Raw genomic sequence first — 12,131 nt, forward strand, 5'->3', positions numbered from 1 at the left:
CTCCTCCCCATCCCCATGCCGCCTTACCTCCTGCCCCTCCCCACAGCACCTGTATATATGTGTCTATGTTTGTACGTATTTACTACTCTATTTATTTATTTATTTTATTTGTACATATTTATTCTATTTATTTTATTTTGTTAATATGTTTTGTTTTGTTCTCTGTCTCCCCCTTCTAGACTGTGAGCCCACTGTTGGGTAGGGACCATCTCTATATGTTGCCAACTTGTACTTCCCAAGCGCTTAGTACACTGCTCTGCACACAGTAAGTGCTCAATAAATACGACTGAATTAATGAATGAATGAAATCACTTCACATAATAATAATAATGGTGTTTGTTGAGCGCTTCCTATGTGCCAAGCACTGTTTTAGGCACTGGGGTAGATACAAGGTAATCAGGTTGTCCCACATGGGGCTCGCAGTCTTTCTGAGCGCCTCACACCCCACCTCGCCTCCCTCTCCTCTCTACCCAATCTTGATGATGAGATTACTGCTCTCAACTCTACCCTTTCTACTCAGCTAGACTCACTCGCTCCCCTTTCCCTTCGCCGCTCTCGTACCACTAACCCACAGCCCTGGATCACTGCCACTGTCCGCCTCCTTCGTTCTTATGCTCGAGCTGCTGAACGCTGCTGGCGAAAGTCTAAACACCATGCCAACCTCGTTCACTTCAAGTTTATCCTTTCCTGCCTTGACTCAGCCCTCTCCTCTGCCAGACAAAACTATTTCTCCTCCCTTATTGACACCCATGCCCATCATCCCCATCAGCTCTTCCGTACATTCAACTCCCTGCTCAGGCCCCTGGTTCCTCCCCCTCCTCCTTCCCTCACCCCCAACGATCTGGCCTCCTACTTCATTAATAAAATTAAATCTATCAGGTCTGACCACCCCAAAGTCACTCCCACCCTTCTCCAACCCCCCAGCTCTCAACACTCTCTGCTACTCTCCCATCCTTCCCAGCAGTATCCTCAGAGGAGATCTCCTCCCTCCTTTCAAGTGCCTCTCCAGCCACCTGTGCTTCTGACCCCATTCCCTCTCATCTCATGAAATCTCTCGCTCCGTCCCTTCTCCCCTCCTTTAGTTCCATCTTCAACCGCTCACTCTCCACGGGTTCCTTCCCCTCTGCCTTCAAACATGCCCACGTCTCTCCCATCCTAAAAAAACCCTCTCTTGACCCCACCTCACCTTCTAGTTATCGCCCCATCTCCCTCCTACCATTCCTTTCCAAACTCCTAGAATGAATCATTTACACACGCTGCCTCAAATTCCTCAACACCAACTCTCTCCTCGACCCCCTCCAGTCTGGCTTCCGTCCCCTACATTCCATGGAAACTGCCCTCTCAAAGGTCACCAATGACCTCCTACTTGCCAAATCCAACGGCTCATACTCTGTCCTAATCCTCCTCGACCTCTCAGCTGCCTTCGACACTGTGGACCACCCCCTTCTCCTCAACACGCTATCCAACCTTGGCTTCACAGACTCCGTCCTTTCTTGGTTCTCCTCTTATCTCTCCGGTTGTTCATTCTCAGTCTCTTTTGCAGGCTCCTCCTCCCCCTCCCATCCCCTTACCGTGGGGGTTCCTCAAGGTTCAGTTCTCGGTCCCCTTCTGTTCTCGATCTACACTCACTCCCTTGGTGACCTCATTCGCTCCCACAGCTTCAACTATCATCTCTACGCTGATGACACCCAAATCTACATCTCTGCCCCTGCTCTCTCTCCCTCCCTCCAGGCTTGCATCTCCTCCTGCCTTCAGGACATCTCCATCTGGATGCCTGCCCGCCACCTAAAACTCAACATGTCCAAGACTGAACTCCTTGTCTTCCCTCCCAAACCCTGCCCTCTCCCTGACTTTCCCATCACTGTTGACGGCACTACCATCCTTCCCGTCTCACAAACCCGCAACGTTGGTGTCATCCTTGACTCCGCTCTCTCGTTCACCCCTCACATCCAAGACGTCACCAAAACCTGCCGGTGTCAGCTCTGCAACATTGCCAAGATCCGCCCTTTCCTCTCCATCCAAACCGCTACCCTGCTCGTTCAAGTTCTCATCCTATCCCATCTGGACTACTGTTATCAGCCTCCTCTCCGATCTCCCATCCTTTTTTCTCTCCCCACTTCTATCCATACTTCACGCTGCTGCCCGGATTGTCTTTGTCCAGAAATGCTCTGGGCGTGTTACTCCCCTCCTCAAAAATCTCCAGTGGCTACCAATTAACCTACGCATCAGGCAGAAACTCCTCATCCTCGGCTTCAAGGTTCTCCATCACCTCGTCCCCTCCTACCTCACCTCCCTTCTCTCCTTCTACAGCCCAGCCTGCACCCTCCACTCCTCTGCCGCTAATCTCCTCACTGTTAGGCCTCGTTCTCGCCTGTCCCGCTGTCGACCCCCGGCCCACGCCATCCCCCTGGCCTGGAATGCCCTCCCTCTGCCCATCTGCCAAACTAGCTCTCTTCCTCCCTTCAAGGCCCTACTGAGAGCTCACCTCCTCCAGGAGGCCTTCCCAGACTGAGCCCCCTCCTGCCTCTCCCTCCCTCCCCCCTCCATCTCCCCCACCTTACCTCCTTCCCTTCCCCACAGCACCTGAATAAATGTGTATATGTTTGTACGTATTTATTACTATATTTATTTATTTATTTTACTTGTACATATCTATTCTATTTATTTTATTTTGTTAATATGTTTTGTTCTCTGTCTCCCCCTTCTACACTGTGAGCCCACTGTTGGGTAGGAACCGTCTCTATATGTTGCCAACTTGTACTTCCCAAGCGCTTAGTACAGTGCTCTGCACACAGTAAGCACTCAATAAATATGATTGATTGATTGATTGATTCATCCCCGTTCTGCAGATGAGGTAACTAAGGCACAGAGAAGTTAAATGACTTGCCCAAAGTCACACAGCTGACAAATGGGGGAGTTGGAATTAGAACCCACAACCACTGACTGCCAAGCCTGTGCTCTTTCCACCAAACCATGCTGCTTCTCTAATCTCTGGGCCTCAGTTGCCTCACCTGTGGGGTGACTGCAAGCTCCATGTGGGATATCATCATCATCATCATCATCATCATCATCATCATCATCAATCGTATTTATTGAGCACTTACTGTGTGCAGAGCACTGTACTAAGCGCTTGGGAAGTACAAGTTGGCAACACATAGAGACAGTCCCTACCCAACAGTGGGCTCACAGTCTAAAAGGGGGAGAAGATAGGGATAGGGACTGTGTCCAATCTGATTGGCTTGTATCTATCCCAAGGCTTGGTACAGGGCCTGGCATACAGTAAGGGCTTAACAAATACCATAAAAAAGAAAAATTCCTCCTCCGAGAGGGGTTACATCAAGGCTTTGAGGGAGAATAGCCATTCAGGTACTCATTCCAGGGCCCAAAACAACAGGAAACAGCACAGATCTTGGGGACTAAACTCAGGGGAGAGAATCCTCCCCTCCTTCCCTCTCTCCCCTCATAAATCCTGCTCCCTCTGACCCCCTAATCAATCAGTGGTAGCTAAATAGTTAACATGTGCAGAGCACTGTACTAAGTGCTTGGGAAAGCACAATACACCAGAGTTGGTGTCACAGATTTCTGCTCCCAACAAACTTAACAGGGAATTTACAGTTGTTTATTTTCTTTTTCTTTCTTTCCCTCCTCCCCCTTAACAACTGGGTTTCTATAGAGAGGAAGATGAGGAAACAGAATCCAGGAATCAGAATTCCCACACCTGCCATTAAGTCTTCCTGGACCTGAGGGGGTTTACGATCCCCTCCCAGACTGTAAATTTCTTGAAGGATGGTGGAAGCCAATTCTATTGCATTGTACTCTCCTGAGCGCTCTTTACAGTGCTCGGCACATAATCGATTGGATGATTGATTGGAGAAGCAGCCTGGACTGGTGGAGCTCACTGCAGGCAGGGCATGTGTCTGTGTGTTATTATAGTGTACTCTCCCAAGGGCTTAGTACAGTGCTTTGCACACAGTAAGCACTCAATAAATATAATAGAATGAATTAATGAATCTGCTTTCTAAACTTGGTCTTCCACTTGCCTGCTGTGGGTAAAGTCACTTCCTTGTGGGTAAAGTCACCCCCAGCCCACGTCATCCCCCTGGCCTGGAATGCCCTCCCTCCGCACATCCGCCAAGCTAGCTCTCTTCCTCCCTTCAAAGCCCTACTGAGAGCTCACCTCCTCCAGGAGGCCTTCCCAGACTGAGCCCCCTCCTTCCTCCGCCCCTTCTTCCCCTCCCCATCCCCCCCGCCTTACCTCCTTCCCCTCCCCACAGCACTTGTATATATGTATATATGTTTGTACGTATTTATTACTCTATTTATTTTATTTGTACATGTTTATTCTATTTATTTTATTTTGTTAATATGTTTTGTTTTGTTGTCTGTCTCCCCCTTCTAGACTGGGAGCCCGCTGTTGGGTAGGGACCGTCTCTATATGTTGCCAACTTGTACTTCCCAAGCGCTTAGTACAGTGCTCTGCACACAGTAAGCGCTCAATAAATACGATTGATTGATTGATTAGAAAGTACAATTCAGTAATAAGGAGAGACAATCCCTGCCCACAACGGGCTTATAGTCTAGAAGGGAGGAGACAGACATCAAAACAGGTCATCAGGCATCAACAGCATCAATATAAACAGAATTATAGCTATATTCACATCAAAACAAGTAAACAGGCAATAATGTAAATAAATATAATTATAGATATGTACATATAAATACGCAAGTGCTGTGGAGCAGGGGGTAGAGCAAAGGGAGCGAGTTGGGGTGATTGGGAGGGGAAGCTGAGGAAAAGGGGGACTTAGTCTGGGAAGCCCTCTTGAAGGAGGTGACCCTTAGAGAAGCACTGTGACTCCATGGAAAGTGCACGGGCTTGGGAGTCAAAGGTCATGGGTTCTAACCCCGGCTCCACCACTTGCCAGCTGAGTGACTTTGGGTGAGTCACTTAACTTCTCTGAGCCTCAGTTACCTCAACTGTAAAATGGGGATTAAGACTGTGAGCCCCACATGGGACAATCTGATCACCTTGTATCTCCCCCAGCACTTAGAACAGTGCTTCGCAAATGCCATTATTATTATTCAGTAGGGCTTTAAAGTGGGGGGCCTCGGTTCTCTTCATTCATATTTATTGAGTGCTTACTGTGTGCAGAGCACTGTACTAAGCACTTAGCACCGTACTTCTTTTCTACAACCCTGCCCATACACTTCCTTCCTCTAGTGCTAACCTTCTCACTGTGCCTCCATTTCACCTGTCTCGTCGCCAATCCCTAGCTTATGTCCTGCCGCTGGCCTGGAACGCCCTCCCTCTTCTAATCCAACGGACAGCCACTCTCCCCAGCTTCAAAGCCTTATTGAAGGCACATCTCCTCCAAGAGGCCTTTCCAGACTAAGATCTACTTTTCCTCATCTCATTCATTCATTCAATCGTATTTATTGAGTGCTGTGTGCAGAACACTGTACTAAGCGCTTGGGAAGTACAAGTTAGCAACATCTCCCCATCCCTTCTGCATCACCCTGACTTGTTTCCTTTGGTCTTCCCCGCTTCAAGCCCCAAAGCACTTAGGTACATATCTGTAATTTTATTTATTTGTATGGATGTCTGTCTGTGAGCTCATGTGGGCAGGGAAGGTCACTGTTTATTGTTGTATTTTCGATTCTAAGCACTTAGTACAGTGCTGAAAAGCACTACTGAGAAGCAGCATGGGTTAGTGGAAAGAGCATGGGCTTGGGAGTAAGAGGACATGGGTTCTAATCCTGGCTCTGCCACTTGTCTCCTGTGTGACCTTGGGAAAGTCACTTAACTTCTCTGTACCTCAGTTAACTCATCTGTAAAATGGGGATTAAAAGTGTGAGTCCCACGTGGGACAACCTGATTATCCTGTATCTACTGCAGAGCTGAGAACAATGCTTAGCACTGGCACTTAGTAAGCACTTAACAAATGCCATAATTACTAATTACTATTATTATTACAGTGCTCTGCACACAGTAAGAGCTCAATAAATACCACTGAATGACTGAATGAATGAGTCAGAGAACTTGGGTTCCCCTCCCGGCTCTATCACTTGCCTGCTCCGTGACCTTGGGCATGTCACTTTGCTTCCTTGGGCCTCAGTTTCCTCAATGGTAAAATACGCGAGCACTGTAGGGGGGAGGGGGGTAAGGGGAGCGAGTCGGGGCTACACGGAGGGGAGGGAGAGCTGAGGAAAAAGGAGGACTGATTTTGGGAACGCCTCTTGGAGGAGATGAATCTTCAGTAGGGCTTGGAAAGGGGGAAGTGTGATTGTTTACTGGATTTGAGGAGGGAGGGCACTGCAGACCAGAGACAGGACATAGGCCAGGGGTCGACGGCGGGACAGGCGAGAACGAGGCACAGTGAGGAGGTTAGCGCTAGAGGAGCGGAGTGTGTGGGCTGGGCTGGAGAAGGAGAGAAGGGAGGTGAGGTAGGAGGGGGCAAGATGATGGAGAGCTTTGAAGCCAAAAGTGAGGAGTTTTTGCTTGATAACCTTGTAGTTTCCCCAGAGCATTGTACAGTGCTTGACACATAAGTGCTCAACAAATACCACAATTATAAGATGCCTAAAGAGGAATAGATGGCTGTTGTTCAGCCAAAGGGGAAAGTTTTTCCCCTAAAGCTCCACAGTCACAGCAAAACAAGCTTCTGCTTCAGCAACCTCCTTCAAAGACTCATAGCCCTATTACAACTCCTCGTTTATTCAATATTGTGAATACCATCTGAACTCACGTACTTATCCATAATTTATTGACTTACATTAATATCTTTTTCCCCCTCTAGACTGTAAGCTCCTTGAGGATAGGGAATGGGTCTGCAAACTCTGCTGTATTGTACTCTCCCAAACACTCAGTACAGTGCTCTGCACACAGTAAGCGCTCAATAAATACGACTGAATGAATGAATACTTTAATAAACAGTAGTTTACTGACGTTTACCATTACAAACTGTGGCATGAAAAGGAGTTTCATATGACTTTTCCAGGGATTCTGCAATGCCTTCCGATTTATGACAACTAAGTGCAAGGGAAAACATACCTCGTGATTCAGCCATTCACAATCCAACTCCATGTTCAGAAAGGTGACCCGGTTGTAATGTTGGGGGATGCCTAAGATAAAAAGAAATAATAATAATATAATACAATAATAATTATGGTATTTGTTAAGTGCTTACTGCGTGCCAAGCACTGTACTAAGTGCTGGGGTAGGTACGAAACAATCAGGTCGGACACTGTCCCTGTCCCACAGGAGTCTGGGTAGGAGGGAGTAGGATTTAATCCTCATTTTACAGATGAGGAACTGAGGCCCAGAGAAGTAAAGTGACTTGCCCAAATTCACACAGCAGATAAGTGGGGGAGCAGGGATTAGAACCCAGGACCTCTGATTCCCAGTCCTGTGCTCTAACCACTAGACCATACTGCTTCTCAAGAAAGGCAGCAGAGCATTAGTGCTAGAAGGACTAATTCCCGGGCTCCTCTCCGATCCAGTAAAGGTAAGCCTAAGTCTAACCATTCAATCATTCATTCAATCGTATTTATTGAGCACTTACTTTGTGCAGAGCACTGTACTAGGCACTTGGGACATATAGAGACGGTCTCTACCCAACAACGGGTTCACATGCGAATCCCAGAGTGTGACCAGTTTAAGGCAGATTTCTCCTGGCACTGGGGGGCAAGAAGGGAGGAGGGAGGTGCCAAGCTTCCCAGAAGTACCCTGAGGACCCTGGAACTCTGATAGCAGGGAGCAGGAGGCCGCAGGCCAGCAGTAACCTTGAAAACAGTAAGAAATATGGAATTAGTTGAGCACTTACTATGCGCCAAGCACTGTACTACATGCTGGAATAGATACAAGCAGCATGGCTCTGTGGAAACAGCCTGGGCTTGGGAGTCAGAAGTCATGGGTTCTAATCCCCTGGCTCCACCACTTGTCAGTTGTGTGACTTTGGGCAGGTCACTTAATGTATCTGGGCCTCAGTTACCTCATCTGTAAAATGGGGATTAAGACTGTGAGCCCCATGTGGGACAACCTGATTACCTTGAATCCCCCCCAGTGCTTAGACCGGTGCTTGGCACATAGAAAGTGCTTAACAAATGACATCATTATTATTACTATTATTGTTATGACAAGATAATCAGGTTGGACACAGCCCCTGTCCCACGTGGAGCTCCCACTTTAAGGGGGAGGGAGAACAAATATTGAATCCTTATTTTAAAGATGAGGTAACTGGGGCACCAAGAAGTCAAGGGACTTGCCCAGGGTCACCCAGCAGACAAGGGGCAGGGGCAAGAGTAGAACTCAGATTCTCTGATTCCCAGGCCTGAGCTCTTTCTCCTTGGCCACCTTCTGCCTGCTTGTCCTGGAGGAGTGGGACAGGCGTCTCCCAGGAGACTTGGCGTTTCAACAGAACTGGCCATTCGACTGGATGACAACTGACTGACGCAATTCCAACGGAAAGCACAAACCCTGTTGTTGTTACAGAAAAGGAAAATTTGGTCATGTAGAATGGGGTCGGAGAAAAGCAGTAAAGATAAATGAACAATCCCCCTATAGGAAAAAAAACAACAAAAAACTTGAACAGATATTGCCTGAATTGTTTTTATTACAGAAAGGTAGGAGAAAAATTATTCACCGAAGTTGAATTTACTATTTTCAGTAATATTCAGCAGATACTAATTTGCCCAGAAAACTTACTGATTCCATCACTGTCACAAATATACTATCAAATAAATGGAATTGAATATATTGTTTCCATGTTCAGCAGAGAGGATGCTTCATTTCTACCACTCAATTAAGGAATACGTGAGCTGATTTGGGGCCAACATGCTAGTATTATTTATTCAAATGCATTATTGGGAATAATAATAATAATAATGTTCGTATTTGTTAAGCGCTTACTATGTGCAAAGCACTGTTCTAAGCACTGGGGGTAGATACAAGGTAATCAGGAAGCAGCATGGCCAAGTGGAAAGAGCACAGCCCTGGGAATTAGAGAACCTGAATTCTCAACCCAACTCTGCCACTTACCTGCTGTGTGAACCTGGGCAAGTTACTTCACTTCTCTGTGCCTCAGTCTCCTCTTCTGTAAAATGGGGATTCAATGTCTGCTCTCCCTCCTACTTAGACTGGGAGCCATATGTAAGAAAGGAACAGTGCCCGACCTGATTATCTGGCATCTACTGAGAGCCTAGTATAGTGCTTTGCACAGAGTAAGTGCTTAAGAAATACCACAATTATTACTGGTGGGGGTAGGGGTGTAATTACCTAAGGGGGAGAGAAATTAATCAGGAAAGGCCTTCTGGAGATGTGATTTCAGAAGGGCTATGGGGATGAGGAAAGCTGTGAGCTGGAGCAAGGCACCAGAGTGGGGAGAGAGGAGAGGAGAACAAGACACAGTGAGTAGGCTAGCTTGCGAAGAATGAGTGCGGGCTGTGGGGCGTTGTGGCAGTAGAGAGTGTAAAAGTGAAAAGAAGAGCCATCAGGAATCATCATCATCAATCGCATTTATTGAGCGCTTACTGTGTGCAGAGCACTGTACTAAGCTTGGGAAGTACAAATTGGCAACATATAGAGACAGTCCCTATCCAACAGTGGGCTCACAGTCTAAAAGGGGGAGACAGAGAACAAAACCAAACATACTAACAAAATAAAATAAATAGAATAGATATGTACAAGTAAAATAAATAGAGTAATAAATATGTACAAACATATATACATATATACAGGTGCTATGGGGAAGGGAAGGTGATAAGATGGGGGGATGGAGAGGGGGAGGAAGGGGAGAGGCAGGAGGGGGCTCAGTCTGGGAAGGCCTCCTGGAGGAGGTGAGCTTTCAGTAGGGCCTTGAAGGGAGGAAGAGAGCTAGCTTGGCGGGTGGGCAGAGGGAGGGCATTCCAGGCCCGGGGGATGACGTGGGCCGGGGGTCAATGGCGGGACAGGCGAGAACGAGGTACGGTGAGGAGACTAGCGGTGAAGGAGCGGAGGGTGCGGGCTGGGCTGTAGAAGGAGAGAAGGGAGGTGAGGTAGGAGGGGGCGAGGTGATGGAGAACCTTGAAGCCCAGGGTGAGGAGTTTCTGCCTGATGCGCAGATTGACTGGTAGCCACTGGAGATTATTGAGGAGGGGAGTAATATGCCCCGAGCGTTTCTGGACAAAGATAATCCGGGCAGCAGCATGAAGTATGGATTGAAGTGGAGAGAGACACGAGGATGGGAGATCAGAGAGAAGGCTGATGCAGTAGTCCAGACGGGATAGGATGAGAGCTTGAATGAGCAGGGTAGCTGTATGGGTGGAGAGGAAAGGGCGGATCTTGGCAATGTTGCGGAGCTGAGACCGGCAGGTTTTGGTGACGGCTTGGATGTGAGGGGTGAATGAGAGAGCGGAGTCGAGGATGACACCAAGGTTGCGGGCTTGTGAGACGGGAAGGATGGTAGTGCCGTCAACAGAGATGGGAAAGTCAGGGAGAGGGCAAGGGTTGGGAGGGAAGACAAGGAGTTCAGTCTTCGACATGTTGAGCTTTAGGTGGCGGGCAGACATCCAGATGGAGATGTCCTGAAAGCAGGAGGAGATGCGAGCCTGGAGGGAGGGGGAGAGAGCAGGGGCAGAGATGTAGATCTGGGTGTCATCAGCGTAGAGATGATAGTTGAAGCCGTGGGAGCGAATGAGGTCACCAAGGGAGTGCGTGTAGATCGAGAACAGAAGGGGACCAAGCACTGAACCTTGGGGAACTCCCACAGTAAGAGGATGGGAGGGGGAGGAGGAGCCTGCAAAAGAGACTGAGAATGAACGACCGGAGAGGTAAGAGGAGAACCAGGAGAGGACGGAGTCTGTGAAGCCAAGGTCAGATAGCGTGTTGAGGAGAAGGGGGTGGTCCACAGTGTCGAAGGCAGCTGAGAGGTCGAGGAGGATTAGGACAGAGTATGAGCCGTTGGATTTGGCAAGCAGGAGGTCATTGGTGACCTTTGAGAGGGCAGTTTCCGTGGAATGTAGGAGACGGAAGCCAGACTGGCGGGGGTCGAGGAGAGAGTTGTTGTTGAGGAATTCTAGGCAGCGCGTGTAGACAACTCGTTCAAGGAGTTTGGAAAGGAATGGTAGGAGGGATATGGGGCGATAACTAGAAGGTGAGGTGGGGTCAAGTGAGGGGTTTTTTAGGATGGGAGAGACATGGGCATGTTTGAAGGCAGAGGGGAAGGAACCAGTGGAGAGTGAGTGGTTGTGAATAGTCAGAAGTTTCTCCTTCATGCAGATGAATGGGTTGAAGGCTTTTGAGGAGTGGGAAGGCATATCCAGAAAGATGTTTTGATCTCGGCAGCAGAATGACATATGGATAGGAAATGGGAGAGGCTGGAGGCGGGGAGGCCAGTGAGGAGGCTGCTACAGTTGTCAAGATGGAAAATGACTAAGTAGTCAAACCGGGTAGTTACGTTTTGGATGGAAAGGGAGGGGTGGATTATGGAAATGTGGAGGAAGAGCCCACAGAACTTTGCAATAGGCTGAATTTGAGAGTTGAAAGGGGTGGAGTTGGATAATGCCAAGGTGGTGGGCTTCAGATACAGGGAAGATGGTGGCAGTGGTATCAACTGTGAGGTAAAAGTTGGGTCGGGTAGAGGTTCTGGGAGGGAAGAAGAGAAATGCAGTTTTAGACATTAATCTTAAAGTGCCAGTGGAAGAAAAGAGCAAAACAAACACACCCACTGCCCCCCACCGGCCTGACTGATCAGGCCCCAGTTCTCTGCTTTATTGTCTGTCTCCCGGGCAAGAGTCCTGACTGACTACTCTATTGTACATTCTTAGGGGCTCAGTACAGTGCCCTGTACACAATGAGAAGCTGCGTGGCTCAGTGGAAAGAGCACGGGCTTGGGAGTCAAGAGGTCATGGGTTCTAATCCCAGCTCCGCCGCTTGTCACCTGTGTGACTTTGGGCACGTCATTTAACTTCTGTGTGTCTCAGTTACCTCATCTGTAAAATGGGGATAAAGAATGTGAGCCCCACACGGGACAAGCTGATCACCTTGTGTGTCCCCACAGCGCTTAGAATAGTGCTTTGCACATACTAAGTGCTTAATACCATCATTATTATTAATAATTGTGATATTTAAGTGGTATACTCTCCCAAGTGCTTAGTAC

The sequence above is a fragment of the Tachyglossus aculeatus genome, chromosome 23 (assembly GCF_015852505.1).
Source record: "Tachyglossus aculeatus isolate mTacAcu1 chromosome 23, mTacAcu1.pri, whole genome shotgun sequence".
Taxonomy (NCBI): domain Eukaryota; kingdom Metazoa; phylum Chordata; class Mammalia; order Monotremata; family Tachyglossidae; genus Tachyglossus; species Tachyglossus aculeatus.